At 40.2% G+C, this 19,849-nt stretch overlaps 1 pseudogene; it reads left to right on the forward strand.

Annotated features, from left to right (window-relative positions):
* The first annotated feature begins 16,904 nt into the window (after positions 1-16,904).
* On the forward strand, positions 16,905-18,145 carry LOC130099693 (metal transporter CNNM4-like; annotated as a pseudogene).
* Positions 18,146-19,849: the final 1,704 nt, after the last annotated feature.

Here is a 19,849-nt window from a genome sequence, read left to right on the forward strand (position 1 = left end):
CTATTCAGCCGTGTTTGTGTCATGGTACTACGAAGCCATGTTTTTAGCCTCCTGAGACCACTGAAACTTCTCTCAGCTTCTGCGGAGGACACGGGAGTGACAAGAAGCAGTCTGACCAGTGTTTCAACCTGATCAAAAAGACTACGGACTTCTGGACACAGCCCCTGGAGGATGCTTGCTGCTTCACTGCTGGACTGCATATTATGCTTTGATCTGAACATTGCCAATTGTGTGTTAAGAGATATTTTGTCCAGTTCTGGGTACATTTGTACCACATTATCATCAACCACCCCTGTTAAGAGGATGTTTTCCAGATTCCTTAGCATCAGCAACCCTTCCTGCTCAAAACGTTCTCTGAACTGCATATCCACAACATCAAGCACTTTGTAAAACTCAGTTTTGTAAAATTCAGATGGAGATGAATGCACATGTGCACAAGCCTGGCCAGTTAGACGTTTAGGAGGATTACGAGTACGGGGCAGTGCAATTGGAGAGAGATCAAGGATTTGGCACATTTCTGATGCTTTGGTGTAGACAATTTGAAACCTCTCTGAATTTCTTTTATTTGCAACAGCATCCCTCACATAAGCAACAGCAGAAAGCATACCATTAATGGTCTGTGTTCGACTTTGGAGAGATGTGTTGAGATTCTCCAATTCTTCTATAGCCTCTAAGGCAAGCAGAAGACCAAGAACTACATTTCCCTGCTGGAATCTGTTATGTAGTCCATTTGCCCTGTTAGCCGTGTCTGAGCTGCCTGCTGCCATTTCATTCAGAGCAAGCATTACAGACTCATACTGATTCAGCACTGCATGGATAGCACTGGAGCGAACTGTCCATCTTGTGGGACAAAGGGGCCTTATAGTTTGAAAGGACCCTTGAACAGATTTTGCAACTTCCTTGAACAAAGATTTAAATGTACCTGACTGCCCAAACAAAATTCCTAACTCATGAACCCACTGCAAAGCACTGTGGACAACACGTGAGGCAGTACAAGCATGCTGTGTAATGAGATTTACACAATGGGCACCACAGTGGATGTATGGGGCAAGAGGTTGTTCCTTTTTAATGATGGCCTGTGCTCCAGAATACCTGCCAGCCATATTTGCTGCACCATCATATGCCTGCCCTCGTAATCCAGAAATGGGCAAATTTAAACGAACCAACACATCTTTCACAACCTTTGCAAGATTCTCTCCTGTCCCCACAGATACCTCATAAAGGCCAATAAACTCTTCATGAATCATCAAATCGTTATCTACATAACGGAGACAAATTGCTTCTTGCTCTTTGCCTGAAACATCTTGCGTTCCGTCCATCATTACAGAAAACTGCAACTGAGGGAGTGATCTTATATTGTCTGCAATATCTCTGATGATAGAATTGCTCGACAAACTAATGAGCTCATTCTGAATTTGAGCAGAAGTGTAGTCCTTTCTGCCTGACAACCACTTTCTGAGACACAGATCTTCTTCTGCCTTGTATTTCAGCACCTGATGAAGATTTCCCTGACTATCATCATGCCCTCTTAGGGCCAAGCCCTGCCTTGCCAACAGCTGCACAGCACCAATGATTTTTAACAGATTTGCTCTCGCTTCCTCTTGTTGTGATGCCTGAACACTACACAGCTGTACCTTAACTGATCTGTCTTCATATACACATGTTGTTACTGCTGTCTTGTGACAATCTGATTTTTCATGTGAACTGAATCGTTCAAGAGCTTTCTTCCAATTCTTGAAACCAGTTGAAACAAATGCTGGTTCTGTATTTTTCGCAAGGGAAGATACTTGTGTTTTAAAAGCTTTGCTACAATAAAAACACAAAACACCTTCAACATTTGGATCGAAATGGAGCCATTTAAATTTGCTGTACCACTGTGTCTGAAATGAAAGGGCACGGTCTGACAGTGTGTGCTTTATGATAAATTTGGGATCAGGGTGGTTTGGTTTTGTTGCTGAGAAATGTTGGTCAGAGTCTGCAGATTCTTCCCTGTTCATCAAATCAGTTCTCTCTTCTCTTCGGTTCTCACATGGTTCCTCACTTTTTCCCTCATCTCCCTCTCTCTCTTCCTCTCTTTCCTTCCCTTCCTCACACATGACTGACACTTCCTCACAAACATCCTAAAAAACGATATAAACAGCATATAGGGGGAGGTGGATCACTAACTTCTTGATTCATTTGCCATTTCCACAGTTAAACACAACTTCAAGAGTTTTTCATTTAGATTTAGCAACCCATAAATAGCCTAATACAGGACTTAACACTATTAGAACACATTGCCTTTATACATAGAACTAATTTTATTTAGTTTAGTTTAACTAACAGTTTGAACATAAAAAAAAAATAATGGAATTAAATTGATGTGTAATTCCCTAAAATAGTGGCAAGTAGTCCCAATTAAGAAAACACTGCCTTAAATTTTTCAATCCTCTTTGTTTTTATAAATCTCACCTGTACACATTCTGGAGGGGTCGAGCAACTGTCCTCCCCTCTCTCTGTCAGTGACGTCACAGCCTGCCTTTCCTACAGACCAGTTAGGGCATAGCAGTAATAAATTAAAAGACTAAAATTTGATAAAGTATGATAAGATATTCGGCGCAAAACAAATTTGGTAACACTTTAAAATACTGTTTCTTACTTACTGCATACCTAATAGAGAATTATTGAAGAACTAATAGGTAATTCTTCATTAACTACTTCTTCACTACTGCTATTTACTAAGGAAGATGTGTTAACTAATCAGTATGTAATAGAATTTTGTGACTCTGTTAAGAAACAGCTAGTAAATCAATAACTAATGAATTCTGTCATACGTCCTGAAGAACTACTACAAATTATCTACTAATTAAGGTTCAAGAAAAATAACTAAGAAGTAACTAATGAACAGTCATCCAAATCTACATTGAGTTGTGACCTTTCTTATTCACTAATGTTATTAATAGAAGTAGTAATTTTAACAAATACATATAATGTTGAAGACGGTTTGTGAGTGTGTTCTGTAAGAAATCAATTTCAGAAAGGAACCCCACACAAGTGCTTTGCCATAACTAACCTCAGATTAGTTTTATATTTTGTATACAGTACTGTGTGTCTGTTTTCCTCAGCATTTATTCATGCCATTGAGTAAATTCATGTATTTGAGGCAACAACTGAGGGAAACTGAAAATATAGGGAACCTATTAGTAATTAATAAAGAATTATTAGATAATTTTCCAGGAATGACTTAGAACCTGAAACAGTATTCTAAAGTGAAAATATAGGGAACCCCTTAATTAATAAAGAATTACCACATACTTCTGACTCAAATCAAACTTACTGTAAATAAACCCACTATTGATGTAATGTACATTATGATAAGTTTTGCTAAAGAAATAAAAAGTTATTTGCAGATAAATATATCCTATTGGGTAAATGTCTGCTCTTATCTACCTTATTAGGGCTGAAGAATGACTGAAACTGGCTAGAAAAAGATCAGTGCTTTTTACTTTTCAAGTACTTTAAAAATAAATTACCTTTGTACTTTTACTAAGGTCATTTTGAAAATGAATAGGCCTAATTATAGTTTTACTAGAGTCATATTTTATTGTGGTCTCTGTACTTTTACTCAAGTACTTGATTTGTGTACTTCACAAATGTGAAGTACACAAATACAAAGACTGTTCATTAATAGTTACTTCATAGTTATTTTTCTTGAACCATAATTAATAGTAGTTCTTCCGGAGGTATGACAGAATTAATTAGTTATTGATTTACTAACTGATACTTAACACAATCATAAAATGATATTACATACTGATTAGTTAACACATCTTCCTTAGTAGTTAAAAGTAGTGACTTAAGTGCTAAAGAATAGGTAAATGTAAAGAATAGGTAATAGGTATAGGTAATAGGTAAAGAATTACCTATTAGTTCTTCAGTAATTCCTTATTGGTTATGCAGTAAGTAAGAAACAGTATTCTAAAGTGTTACCCAAATTTGATTTATTGTGAAAGGATGCGAGCAGCACAAAGACAGCAGAGCCCAACCCAGCAGGTACCAGACGTCTAACGTTAGATTGACGCTGGACATGATGTCGGAAAGACATTGCATTTTGGTTGAAAATGAAAATCGGGTTGAAGTCAAGTCAATTTGACGTTGACTTAATGTTGGATTTTGGTTACGCAAAAACAACAAAATCTCAACGTCAGCTGACGTCGGCATTGGACATCAATTAAACATTGACATTAGATGCATTTATATCTAATTTTGGTCACCCGACGTCGCAACCGAAATTTAACCAAATATCAACGTCTTATGACGTTGTGTGCCTGCTGGGAATTATCTGTTGTCTCATTTAACAGACGCTTTTATCCAAAGCGAAAAGTCACACACTCGTCGGCACAATCCGGAGCGACGTGACGAGGTCCATACGGTTTCTCTTACTGCGTTACAGTTGGTAAAATCGTAACAAGGAAACTTTACGCGTGATTCATGTCATCGCAACACACTGTAACACATTATACTTACAGTGTGTGTTTGAAAAAAGGATATAATCGTCCTCTGCTTTTTTCTGGGGTGCATTTTATCCCAGATGGCCAAACAGCAAAGTGACTTGTGTGACTAACGAACGAAAATTCGAAACAAGAGATTTGAAGCTCATGGCAGACACGCCCAAGAGATGATTCGCGCTGTGATTGGCTGAATGTTAGTTCACTCAAGTCTAAGTAACAAATCAGAGAACACGGGCGGAAATATTGGAGCTGGGAAAAAACAAAAATGTGGGGGACAGAATCACCTGTTTCTAAAAGTGCGGGGGACGTGTCCCCCCCGTCCCCCCCGGTTGCTACGCCCCTGGCATCAACCTACCAGAAGATGGAAAAGACAAGCCTCCTCTTCCTGTGTCTGAAATGATAACAAATGACCACACAATCCCAAACATTTCTTTCTGGTTACAACAGACTGTAACAAAGTTAAGGAAACTCACTCTCTACAACATAAACCGGGTTGAAACCGACTATAGTTGGGCACTCATCCAGTCTTTCAATAAACAAGACACCTACCTAAAGGACAGCTACAATTTAGTAACCGGAAATGACACCATGACAGACTTCAGGAGACTTATGCTGCGCTCCAGGCAACCTGTAACCCGTGTTTTTCCAACCTTATACCCGTGAAAGTACACTGGAACGGCAGTCAAACCCTTGACTTCCCACCCGTGAACTCGTACTAGATCGATGTACTCCCAGTTACGAGCTCTGACGTCACATAGCCCGCGAAACCATACAAAACAACAATGGCAGCCCCTATGCAGTGTTTCTGCAGGCGGTACACGGTGGTTTGGCGTGACTGGCCTGGAACGCTACAAAGTCGTGAGTCGTGGTGCTCAAAAACCTGCCTGGAACGCAGCATAAGGTCCGGGTATCGTTCGTTCATTTGTTTTTGCTTTCACGAGTTCACACTTACAAATAAGTCAGATAGAATAAATGCATGTTTGCCGTGCTGTCCGAGGAGAGGGCTCCGGGCTCGGTATGCGGCCCGAACCCAGAGTACTCCCCCCGTATTCCTGACTGTGAAAATAAGCCAGGAGTGAGGAGTCGGGGTGGTGGAGGGATGCTGGAACTGTCAAGGAATGTTAGGTGAGTTGACAGAGAATATATATATGCTTCCGCTTGTGCTGATAGGGTAGACGTAATTGTTTGGTGACGAGTTGATTGGAATGATTTATTTGAACGTGCTCCTCCCGAACCTTGTTTATAAAACATCATTTCATATATAAAAATGAAAAAAAAAACGAGAAAACAACTCCTTTTTTCGTTTTTTTTTTTTTTGAAAAACAAAAAAACGAAATTATGACTTGATTTTTGGTTTTCTTATATTTGCACTGAAATCAGAAAAAAACACTTGATATTCCGATTTTCCCCTGTGGGTGGGGCTAAATCTGATTGGCAGGATATGCATTCATTATTTTTCAAATTAAGGCAAGGCAAGGCAAGTTTATTTATATAGCACATTTCATACACAATGGCAATTCAAAGTGCTTTACATAGAAGAAATTAAAATAATCAAAACAAATAAGAATAATTAAAACAGTTTAGAATAAAAAATCAAATAAAGTAGTACTGGTCCACCCCTATCTGAGATGGAAGAGATTGAGCCGGTTTACGGTGCCACTGGACCTCTAGCCCAGGGACGTACTCTGCTGGGGTGGTGCTACACCAGTAATGCCCAGCGGGGCCCCCACAGAGCACGCTTCGTGTGCGCTGTCTGCTGCCGTTACCCTTAACGACGCTCTCAGCGACTTCTTATACAGCAGTATAACTTACTCCTTCACTCGCCTCATCGGAGTGAAGACTCTCCCGCTCTCCTTCAAAATCTCTTCCAGAGATTATAAAAATAAGTAAATAAATAAATTAGAAATTAGAAAACAAACAAAGACAAAACCAGTACAGTAAAAACAGTCGGACGGACAGTGGCACAGTGCTCATTCAGTAAATGCATAGCTAAACAGATGTGTTTTGAGTCTGGATTTGAAAGTGGCTACTGTCGGAGCACATCTGATCTCCTCTGGAAGCTGGTTCCAGCTGCGGCTGGCATAATAGCTAAAAGCAGACTCTCCATGCTTAGAGCGAACCCTTGGTATTTCTAGCTGATGTGATCCTAATGATCTGAGTGATCTGTTAGGTTTATATTCAGTGAGCATATCTGCAATATATTGAGGTCCTAGCCCATTGAATGATTTATATACCAGTAATAATACTTTAAAATCGATCCTAAATGTAACTGGGAGCCAGTGTAAAGACCTGAGGACTGGTGTGATATGGTCAAATTTTCTGGTTCTGCTCAGAAGCCTGGCAGCAGCGTTCTGTATGAGCTGCAACTGTCTTATGGTCTTTTTAGGAAGGCCAGTGAGGAGTCCATTACAATAATCCACCCTGCTGGTGATGAAAGCTTGCACAAGTTTCTCTAAGTCTTGATTGGAAACAAAGCATCTAATTCTTGCAATATTTTTCAGATGATAGTATGCTGATTTAGTTATTGCTTTGACATGACTACTGAAACTAAGGTCTGACTCTAGAGACACACCAAGATTCCTGACTTGATTTTTAGTTGTTAGACCCCTAGCGTCAAGGTATGCATTCACCTTGAGAACTTCATCTTTGTTTCCAAACGCAATAACTTCAGTTTTGTCTTTGTTTAACTGAAGAAAGTTTTGGCACATCCAACTGTTGACTTCATCAATGCATTGGCACAGGGAGTCAATGGGGCTGTAGTCGTTAGGCGATAGGGCTAAGTAGAGCTGTGTGTCGTCTGCATAGCTGTGGTAAGCAATTTTGTTCTTTCTCATTATTTGGCTCATTGGGAGCATATACAGGTTGAACAGGAGTGGTGCAAGAATTGAGCCTTGAGGGACTCCGCAAGTCATGGATGTCCACTCAGACTTATGGTCTCCTATACTCACATAATAACCTCTCCCTTCTAAGTATGACCTGAACCATTTTAGGACTATCCCAGAAAGCCCCACCCAGTTTTCCAGCCTGTCAAGAAGTATGTCGTGATCAACCGTGTCAAATGCAGCACTGAGGTCGAGTAGTACCAGCACTGATAATTTGCCTGAATCAGTATTTAAGCGAATATCGTTTATTATCTTTATGAGAGCTGTCTCTGTGCTGTGATGCGATCGGAAACCAGATTGAAAATTGTCGAAGTATCCATTCGAGATTAAGAATTTGTTCAGCTGATTGAAGACAACTTTTTCAATGATCTTGCCTATGAAAGGAAGATTTGAGATCGGTCTATAATTGCTCAAGATGGTCTTATCCAGATTGCTCTTTTTCAGGAGGGGCTTGACAACTGCAGTTTTCAGGGAGTTTGGAAAACTCCCAGAGAGAAGTGAGGCATTTACCACTTCTAGGAGATCTGCTTCTAAGCTGTTTAACACACTTTTGAAAAAAGATGTGGGAAGTGCGTCAAGGGCGCAGGTTGATGTTTTAAGGTGCTGTACGGTTTCTTCCAAAATTGTGCCTTCAATTTCTTCGAAAACAGACAAAGTAACTACTTTCTCAGGTTGTGGTCTGATCTGTCTGACCCCAGCGCAACTCAAGGATGAGCTGATCACCTTTCTGATATTATTGATTTTCTCAGAGAAGAAAGAAGCAAACTCACTGCACTTGCCGTCTGAGAGCATTTCACTGGGAATCTGGCTTGGGGGGTTTGTCAGTGTCTCTATAGTAGCAAAAAGTGTGCGTGTGTTGTTTAAGTTTCTGTTTATAATATTCGAGAAGAAGGTCTGTCTAGCTTTGCCTAGTTTAATATTAAAAGCATGGATGCTGTCTTTGTAGATGTTATAATGGACTACAAGTTTTGTCTTCCGCCACATGCGCTCTGCTCTTCTGCATTGTCTTTTCATATTTTGCACAGCTGTTGAGTTTCTCCAAGGTGCTTTTTGTCTACCACTATTCTTCCTGACTTTCACAGGAGCAATATCATCAATTGCACTTTTAACTTTTGAGTTAAAAGAATCAAGGAGAAAATCAACAGAGTCAGCAGATATGCTTGGTTTTAAAGATATGGCCTTCATAAATAGCACACTAGTGTTCTCATTTAAGCATCTCTTCTTGACAGACACAGATCTAGCTTCAATGGCAGGAGAGATCAATATATCAAAGAAAATACAGAAATGATCAGACAGTGCTACATCCTTAATAACAATCGATGAGATGTTTAGACCCTTACTGATAAGTAAATCTAGAGTGTGTCCATGATTGTGTGTGGGACCATGTACATGCTGAGTCAGATCAAACGTTTTTAAAACAGTTTTGATTTATTTTGCCATATTGTTTTCTGCATTATCTATGTGAATGTTAAAATCTCCAGCAATGGCAAAACAGTCAAACTGTGAGGAAATTGTTGATAGCAGTTCTGTAAAGTCCTCAGCAAAGGCTGGAGAGTATTTTGGAGGCCTGTAAATAATGATAAGTAAAATACGTGGAGCACCTTTTAACACAATACCCAGATATTCGAAAGACGGGTAATTCCCAAATGATATTTGCTTACATTGATAGACATCTTTAAAAAGAGCAGCTAAGCCCCCGCCTCTCTTACCCGCTCTGCAGACACTCATAAAAGTAAAGTTAGGAGGGGATGTTTCATTTTCATTTCAAATTAAGAGTTTTCCAAACACTGTATTTGTTAGCCTGTAAAATTAATAGTCTATAGGCCTATGCATGCTATTTGTGACCCAATTATTTGGCTTTACTGACTGAAAAAATCTATTGAAATAGCCTAAATGTAAACATGTTCACGCATTGAAGTTGTCATGGTGGTTATCAGACAAAAGGCAGAATGGAGAGAAGGCCCTTCTTATAGTTTATATTGCATTCCATCACAATATAGGTTACTTTTCCCTTCCCTATACTCCTGCTCACTACAGTTTTGAGGATGCCTTTCAAGACAATCATTGGCAAACACCTAGTAAGTCAACCAGAATGCCTATTACCGCCGCCGAAAAAATAAACCAGTCGTATTTCAATAAAATAAAATGTTTTTCACTTTGGTATTAGGCCTATAATGGAGTATTGCAAAGTGTTTCTCCACCTGAAATTAGCAGGGGAAAACTGCATCACATGCTGCCTAAGAAACTACATTTTAATATAATATAAGTCAAACTATTTTATTTGCAATAGTTTAGATACTAGACAAAAATAGTCTTGGTCAAAAAATGTACTTTTTTACCTCAAAATCAGTTTTTTCTCGATAAATTCAGAATGTGTCGGTTTCCAGACTTGACAACCACCATGCAGTATCAGGGAGGAAGTAGGTAAATACTGAAATGATCACATGACTCCTATCTTATCCCTAAGTGGTGTTACAACTCTCCCCGTGTTACAACCATACCCGGTCTCCCCTATAGCTGTTTTGAAACAATAGCCTACATGTATTGTAGCCTACAATAGAGGTCCACACGGAGCACCCGAGGACCCGGCATCCGTAGGCTACGGGTTCGGTCTATATTTTAAATGGTCAGCCGGGTCTGGGTCGGGTCCCAATCTATTACTTCGGGTCCCGGATCTGTTTAAAGTCCCACTCCGATCATATTTTGAGCTATTTTTAAACATTACCAGTGGTCTTTAAATTATGATTATGCCATTTTTAGCAAAAATCACAAAACCTGTGCCGTTTTCTGGGACTTCGCTTCAGCAGAGCGGCAGTAGCTCATTAGCAATTCGCCTCTGCGTTGTGGGCGGAGCCGTTGCCACGGAGACGACCCTCCCCCTGCCCATTGCTGAGAGCTCTGTCTCTCTCGCTAGCTTACACCCCCAATACCGGTGTGGCAACAGTATTATATACACGTTAATTATTATTATCCGAAGTTAATCAAAGTTATCACCGATCACCGATCATTATTTCACTCCAAGACGTTGCGTGTGGAGACGCCCAGTGGAGTTACTACGTCACAACTCCAGTCTATTTTAGCCGGCATTTTAGCGTCTGCTACTGATTCACAGCCATTTGAATGTAGAAATACTCAGAAATACAACTTTGAGCTTATTTTTCTCAAGATATGTCCTCTAACATCAGAAAAATGCCACAAGAACATGTTAACACCTAGAAAAACATTATTTTCATCGGAGTGGGTCTTTAACATTGTGTGTAATATAGCCTAGCCGAGTCGATCGGACTCGGAGAACAACCGGCCGTGATCACAGTCAGTCAGCACTGCTTGTGTGTTTTTTGTAACTTGCAACTTGTAAAATTAGGATAAGAAAAGTGTGATCCAGGAAATAAGGTTTAAAAAAACACAAATTGCGCTAAAAAGCTCTTCAGGTTGCGCAGGCAGCTGACGCATTTCTATGACAACCAGAGCGGGCTTTACACTTCTCCCAGGGTGTGGTGAAGTGTTGAGTCTGGTGCCACTGAAGTGTTAAGCAATCCGATTGGTTCAAATCATGTTTTATGGGTAATCGCTTAGTGCCTGGTTACAAATCAGACAAAATCACTTTATTATAGAAGACGTTTGAACTACGTTATAACGAGTCATTAATGTCTTTTAACGTACATGTTTCATATAGCCTACAAGTATATAACCGAAGCTATAGATTGTGAAGTTATACATTTCTCGTTCTTAGCGTAAGTACCCCTTATAGATTTTTTGGGTCGAAAAATAAAGTTTCTCAAGTACATTTATAGGCTATGGATTTTACTTCATAGGAATAATTATATTCATTATTATATTACTATTATAATAATAGTTTGGCATCCTAAAACACCAGTGATGTAATGTAGACTGAGACTCTATATCATAACTAAAAATATGTTTAGCGCTATTTAATGTCCAGGTACAAGTAAATGCTTTTTCTTTGTTCAATGTGCAGTTCATGGTTTGAAGCCGGTTGAAGCTCTTAATTTTGAGCTCTCACAGTGCACCAGATTTATGCATTTACCTTAAAATGTACAACATTTTCTTGCGGGGCAGCATGTCCCCGAACCATCGTAGAGGGACAGAGGTACACCCAACATTAGAAAATCCCATGGGAAAGAGCAATCATTTATGAACTTTACTCCAACATAGTACAACAAAGTTCCTTTTAATTCAGTAAAATGTTAATGCCAAATTAAAATGTCCTTGGACAAACTACATGGGCCCTATAAGACATTGTGCCTAGGGGCCTCTGATTCTTAATTCAGCCCTGACTTCTCCAAACACTTATTTACTACTCTCCCATTTTTATAATAATATGAATGAACGTCTTGTTTAATCTTAAAGTTTTGGTGGTCAGACTCAGCGCAGAGAGCACAGAGATGATAGCAAATAAATAATAACGTCAGCAGCCCTGAATGAGCAATCGTTATTAGGCTATACTTCAAAAGGGCAAACATTCAAAGTTATTATGCAAGTTAACTCTAGTCGAAATGCAAATCTGCAAAGTCACATTTTTCATCCGTCACCGTGACATCAAGTGGACTTTTGAAGCTGAAATAATAAGTGGATTAAGCTTGGATAAGAATAATATAAGAATAACGAGAGGAATAATATGGATAGAACTTTCTTGTCGGAGGATTGTAATGCATCACAGTCAGTCAGGTACAAGGAAGGGAGACAACGGCTACTAAAATTAGGTAACGTTAAGACAAAACTTTTTATTTTTTGCAACTTGAGTGGAATATGTGACAATCGGGTCCAGTCGGGTCTTTGTCTTCCCGTCGGGTTTGGGCAGCTTTCAAATAATTGACGGGGTCAGGTCCGGGTAGCACATTTATGGCATTTATCGGATCTACACGGGTCCGGGTCCAGCTTTTGAAATAATAGATGGGTCCGGGGGTCGGTTTAGTGTAGCACATTACGGGTCTCTTCGGGTTCGGGCACGAATTTTTGGGCCCGTGTAAACCTCTATTGTACAACGTGCTTTATAAATAAATAAACGTGAATGCATTATGAGAGATAATCATCAATTAGGCCAGGGGTGCCCAATCCTGCTCCTGGCGATCGACTGTCCTGCACAGTTCATCTCCAACCCTAATCAAAAACACCTGCCTTTAATTTTCAAGTGATCCTGACGTGCTCTGAAGACCTTAATTGGTTGCTTCAGGTGTGTTTGATTAGGGTTGGAGATGAACTGTGCAGGACAGTCGATCGCCAGGAGCAGGATTGGGCACCCCTGAATTAGGCTATCTTGAATTGGTTAATCGCTTTTTTGAGGGCCTAAACATGCTCGAAAACTCATGAAACATTGCACACGCTTCAAAAGTGGTGAAAATGTATGTGCGATATGGGTTTCAGAATTGGGTGGGGCAAAATGGCTTAATTGAACCCAAAAATCCAATTTCAGCCTTTTGGTGGCATGATCAGACAAGTTCAATATTAATGTTGCTTGCAGTTCCGATGTTGCTAGGCAACCACAGTCAGCGTAACTCAGGCATACAATGTCCGATCTGCCCCAAACTTCACATGTTTGATAAGAGTCCTGTCCTGAACACATGACCATGCTCATATTCGGTTATAGCAATAGCGCCACATTACAGCGAAGTAGCGAATAGCGTTACAAATGTATTGGAAGCATTACTTATATGTAGGCTACCGAATTGCATACCTGTACGTGAAACGCAGAGCCGGGGAAATAATTTAAGGGAGGCAATTGAGCCATTTTGCCCCACCCAATTCTGAAACCCATTTCACACGTAAATTTTCACCACTTCTGAAGCGTGTGCAAAGTTTTGTGAGTTTTCGAACATGTTTAGGCCTTCAAAAAAGCGATTAACTTTGGAGAAGAAGAATAAAAAGAGCAAAAACAATAGGGTCCTCTCACCATTGGTGCTCGGGCCCTAAAAATAGGTGGCTCAAGCATTACATTCAATACAAAAATAAAATTTGGTATTTAATTCCTAATATAATTTTTGAAAAGATGGGTGGGGTTGCTTTTCTGTTGCAATGCAGCTTTGAAATCAGCAAGATTCCTGTTAGATGAAGTCATTTTCACAGGCAGGTGCTACTCTCGTGGATGCTTATCTATAAACATAATTTTTCTCCAAACAAATTTATGATTTAGAATAACCGGTAGCTATATAATGTTTAAGCATACAACTTTTTTTTTTTAAATGGGTTGATAATGGCATCATATTTGTTAAATGAAAATCGGCACCTGTAGAATTTCTTCAAAGGTATAATATTCCAATAATCCCAAAAGAATATTGTATAGCCTAGTCTTCGATGCTATACCATCCGGTTTTAAATGTCTGTTTAAAGGAAATGAGAACAAGGAGATTGTGAGTCTCAGACCCAATGTTGCAATTAAAAGAGTTACTATTACTGAAAGAAGATGGAATAATTACTTTATCAGGAAGTTACTTACTGAATACAGCCCAATATCTTCTAAAACATACTGGAATTCTAAAGTTGAGTGCATTGACTGGAAATATACATGGTTGCTGCCAAAAAAATATTGCATAACAAATAAGGTGAGAGAAGTACATTTTAAGATACTTCACATGGTGTAGTTAAAACTCTTTTTCTTAGGTTTTGTACTGATGTAGATGTTAAATGTGATTTATGTGGCACTGAGGAGGAAAGTGTTGTCCACTAATTTTTTTCGTTGCATTTACAGCAAAATGTTTTGGGTAGATTTGGAATATTTTCTTTGTGAAATGCTTAAGGATGAAAGTTTCTTTTTCTGAAAAAGATGTTTTTTATTTTATTTTAATGGACAAATATTGCCACCATATGAGGCATTTATTATTAATCTCTGTTTGATTATGGAAAAATACCATATTCATAAGCAAAAATGGGCTAAAGAAAAACCCAACTTTTTGTTGTTTCGGATAGAAATGAAGAATTATATTGAGTTACTACTTGGGTTAAAAAAACAGTAAAGCAAAACCTACTAAGTCTTTATGTGAAGCTTTTATGCTATTTATATGATGATCTTTTTTCCTTTTCTTTTTTCCTGTTTTCTTTTACTTGTCTAATTAATTTGAATTACACTATATTTTCCTTTTTGATGTAATATATATATATATATAAAGTGAGCTCCCCATAGACTTCAATACAGTAGCCTACTACTGAGTGCACTTTTCTGTCCAGGCATACATCTAGCCTGACTTAGCTTTTGATAGCATCATCCGTAATTCATGATATTTCCATAACAGCAAAGATGATGGCAGGTAGCCTGTGCTAGTTGATAACGGACATACACTTATGTAAGACAGCCCAGCAGTTATCTATCTAAAATAACACGATGATCATGATAGGTTGTAATATATTGGGAGTTGTGGGAAGCTTACATAACTTAAACTGTATGGGCCGGTTTCCCGTACGGGGATTAAGCCTAGTCGTAGACTAAATGTCATTTTAAACCTGGATTTATTGAAGTAGCTTTCTCACACATGGATTACAATAGTCTCAGACTTGCACTAGTCTAGACTTAAACAATCGGATTTCTAGAAGTAGGATTAGACCTAATTCAGATCTAAATGAAGTCTTAAATTAAACCTGGTCAGAAGCAGGTTTAACAAAAGATTAAAAACTTCTTGCCTCAAGGCTCACGTTCAGAGTTGCAGCACTTCTCATAAATGAGCCTTGAGTGATACATAAATGATTGGCATAGACAGGTAAAAAAAAATCAGGAAATTATTTATTTAACTGAGGTTTTGTTCCAAAGACAATTGACACTGCTGCTGCTTCATGTCTCTCTCTTTCATAGACAACTCAAGATGAAGAATTTTCATTTTGACTTCATGTTCTTCTTTTAAATATTGTAATTTACGTTCATGGAACTCTATGGCAAGTTTCTCATGAATGGTCATCCTTTTCCCTCTTGACCTGCTGCCTGGATTAGAGACTGCTGGATGCTGACTAATGCTACTGCAGGAGACTGGATGCTGCTGCATGTTTGTGCTGGCTGCTGCTGGATTCATTTGAGCATCTTGACTGTTCCCCAAGTCCTGTGTCAAGATCAGGTCATCTTTGTATGGAAAAAAAATGTAGCATTACATTTGACTTCAACAATAAAGGTCATTACCTAATTTTTGTTAAAAAGACATGACTTGCATTTAATTATGTTGGATGGGATAGCACATGTTACTGTAAATGAGACGTGTCCTATAAAATGAGTCTTTGAAAGATTCCTCACCTGAACTGTCCAAATGGTCATCATCTGGAATACCTTCCAGGGGTTGCTGACTTTCAATAATCCCAGCCAACAAGTCCCCCAACTCCTCTGTGTCTGGTGGAACTGGGAGTCCCCCACCTGTCTTGAAACGCACTTGACGCATAGCAGCAGTTGTTTTTTTTCAGGTTTATTTTTATGTTTTTCCACAGGACCTTTACAAGATATTATATACTCTGAAGTAGGAGTTCTATATAATATTGTTTTCTTTTTACATTTCATTAATGAAAACATTTATAATTGACTGATTTGTAAGAATGGGGCAACAATAAATCTTACCTGAACTTGTTGGAGTGTCTGTTTGGTTACTTTTTCATTTGAGTTGAATTCATTCAATATGGAAATCCATGCCTTCTTCTTCTTGTTTTCTGTACCTGAATCATGCTGTTAGTTTTCAATTACAGGATAGTTTGATACAATATGTTTAAAAAGGGTCTTCTCAAATTCACTGAAGTTTTTTGAGCGTTTTCTTCTGCCTTTATCAATTTTTTGGTTAAGTGTAGTGACTCCTGTTCCACACACTCCTTAAGACTAATGAATTACAAGTATTCCATACCAGGTTTTTATAGCAACCTCTCTTAGCCACATGTGCATGCCATTAATCTAATCAGGTTTCCAAAAGATGATCTCACTTGTCCTTGATTACCTTAATCTGAGACTCTTTAGTCTAGAACTAGTTAATCCAAATTTAAGCAACATCTCAGAAAGTCAGTTGTTTAGTGTGGATTAATTTAAGTAGAATTAGCCTAGTCCTGGTTTATTTTAAGCCCTTAACGGGAAACCGGCCCTATATGTTTAAGGTTGCTAGTGTCTTGCTTTCTAATCAAGCTTGATATGTCATGCAATAAATTATTCTTATTGAGATAATATTGTTTAATAATATTCAGCCCGTCTTTGCTGTGAAGAGTAGATCATACTTTATATTAATGATGGTGTTGTTTAATTTATAAGAATTTACATGGCAAGATACTGATACTGCATGGCGGTTTGTTTTCCCCTAAATGTGGGCGTGAACCTGTTCAGAGACATTCTATGACGCTGCGCTCACTGTGAAGTCATGGCTGCATGTCACGTGCTTATAGAACATCCCATGACGTCACAGTGAGCGGCAATAAATAGGTGTTTTTGCACACGTATATAAACGGCATAATCACACATTTTTGTTGTTCATTGTGTGCAGTGAAGTGGAGAGAGGAGGTATCGATAAGCGTGAGGTGATCAGCTCTGATTTCCTGGATGCGAGCGGCACAACTCTTGAAACAAAACATGGCGACAGAGTGCAGTTGCAAAAGGTACACGCTAACTTTAATGCTGTTATTTTGGAGTTTAGTCTGTGCGAATACAGCGGAATCCTGGGGGAGCGACAGCTGGATCCTTGGTATGCGTTTGGAGAGGAGCGTCAAGCCTGCCACGACCACCGAGGAAGGGATCATACAGGTATCCGAGGATAGCGACATCTAGCTCAGGTTCTATGGACTGCAGATCAGCAATGACACCTGGAGGCAGATTAAGTTCATGGATCAGAGCGAGGACAGCAGCTTTAACATGAAGCGTACGTGTGTTGACTTCACGAAAGACATCTCCATCAGTAAAATTATGAATGTCAACAGCCAGGGCACCTCTGTGGTGCTGGAGGTCCAAGTTAAAGCACTTAAGAAAAGTGAGTCCGAGAAGGATTATGCGCTGTGCATTAGAAACAGTCAAGATGGGAAGTGGTACCTGCTGGGAGAAGATGATGGAAGGTTGCGTGTGGTGGAGATGAAGAAGTCGCTCCTTCCCATTTGGCTTTACATCATTTTGACAGCCATCCTCCTGGTGCTCTCAGGGACGTTCGGTGGTCTAAACCTCATGGATTTTCATCCGATGGAGCTGCGAATTCTGCAGATGTGTGGATCTAATGAAGTTAAGAAGTATGCAAGCAAGATCGAGCCCATACTGAAGGAAAGAAACTACCTGTTGTGCTCGCTTCTCATCAGGAACATCCTGGTCAACACCACGCTGACCATCCTCCTCAATGATCTCATCGGCTCAGGTTTGGGTGCTGTGGTGGCGTCCACCATCGGTTTAGTCATCTTTGGAGAGATTGTTCCTAAGTCGCTCTGGTCTCGCCACGGCTTGGCGGTGGCTGCCAACACCATCCACATCACCAAGTTCTTCATGTATCTGACCTGTCCACTGTCCTTACCCATCAACAAACTCCTGGATTGCACGATAGGCCATGAGATCGGCAGCCGGTACTATCGAGAGAGGCTGATGATTGATCTTATGGATACCATAGAGTACAAAGAGATGATGAAAATCGCCCAGTTACCTCAGGAGTTGATGACTGTGACAGCGGAGACCACATAATTACTCCACTCAGCCACTGCTTCATGATCAACAGCAACGCTGCCCTGGACTTCAACACCACGTCGGAGATCATGGATCCCATTTATGAGGATCAACGGACCATTTTCATGGACATCCTCTTTGTGAAAGAACTGGCATTTGTGGATCCAGATGACTGAAGATGATTACAGGGTTTTTCCTGGGTCAAAAAGTAAAGTAATTAATTGCATTACGTAATCAGATTACTTTTTGATGTTACAAGTAAAGTAATTACTCATAACTTCACTCGTAATTCTCTCCTCTGTCCACCTCCACCACCACCCACCTCCTCACTAACTGCTGATGATTTTGCTAACTTCTTCACTAACAAAACTACAACTATCAGCAGTCAGTTATCAGCTTCACACACACAGGAACCAGGACTTACCCCTCCCACAGCCAGTAACCTTCTATCCTCCTTCACTCCACTAACCGAGGAAGAAGTATCTAAACTTCTCCTCTCCACTCAACCTACCACCTGCCCTCTAGACCCCATCCCCTCACACCATCTACAAGCCATCTGTCCCACTTCTACCAGCTCTCACACACATTATCAACTCATCCCTCCACACTGGCATTTTCCCTACAGCATTTAAGCAGGCTTGGGTAACTCCACTGCTTAAAAAAACAACGTTAAACACATCACTTTTAGAGAATTACAGACCTGTCTCTCTTCTACCATTCATTGCGAAATCACTTGAACGAGTTGCCTTCAACCAAGTATCATCTTTCCTGTCTCTGAACAACCAGCTGGATGTCAACCAATCTGGCTTCAAGAAAGGGCATTCAACCGAGACCGCACTGCTGTCGGTCACAGAAGCCCTGCGGATCGCAAAAGCTGCTTCCAAATCATCAGTTCTCATTCTCCTGGATCTGTCTGCTGCCTTCGACACTGTGAATCATCAGATCCTGCTGTCCACCCTCTCATCACTGGGCATCACTGGAACTTCCCTCCACTGGTTTGAATCCTATCTCACAGGTAGGTCATTCAGAGTCGCATGGAGAGGCGAGGTATCCAAAACACATCAACTGACCACAGGGGTTCCCCAGGGTTCAGTTCTTGGACCGCTCCTCTTCTCCATTTACAGCACATCACTGGGACCCATCATACAGGCACATGGTTTCTCTTACCATTGCTATTTTGATGACACCCAGCTCTACCTCTCATTTTTAACCAGATGATCCCACAGTAAATGCACGGATCTCAAGCTGTCTGGCGGACATCTCGGCATGGATGAAGGAACATCACCTGCAGCTCAACCTGGCAAAGACTGAGCTTCTCATCCTCCCTGCCAATCCGTCTCTACAGCACGACTTCAATTTCCAGCAAGATTCTTCCTCAATCACCCCATCAAGGTCGGTCAGAAATCTTGGAGTAATCTTTGATGATCAGCTGACCTTCACAGACCACATTACCAAGACAGCTCAATCATGCCGGTTTGCTATGCACAACATCAGGAAGATCAGGCCTTTCCTAACTGAGCATGCAACACATCACGGCCCGTCTGGTCTTCAACGAGCCCAAAAGGGCCCACGTCACTCCTCTGTTCATCTCTCTGCACTGGCTACCACTCGCTGCTCGCATCAAGTTCAAGGCTTTGACACTTGCTTACAGATTGACCACAGGCTCAGCTCCCTCCTACTTCCACTCACTACTACAAGTCTACATCCCTACCAGAAGCCTACGATCGGTCAATGAGCGGCGGCTCGTGGTACCATCACAGAGAGCCACAAAATCACTCTCCAGAACATTCTCGTTCATGGTACCATGCTGGTGGAATGATCTCCCTACCATCATCCAGAATGCAGAATCCCTGACAGCATTCAAAAGACAACAGAAAACT

Source organism: Rhinichthys klamathensis, unplaced genomic scaffold, assembly GCF_029890125.1.
Source record: "Rhinichthys klamathensis goyatoka isolate OS25496 unplaced genomic scaffold, OSU_Roscu_1.1 h1tg000011l_1, whole genome shotgun sequence".
NCBI classification, from domain to species: domain Eukaryota; kingdom Metazoa; phylum Chordata; class Actinopteri; order Cypriniformes; family Leuciscidae; genus Rhinichthys; species Rhinichthys klamathensis.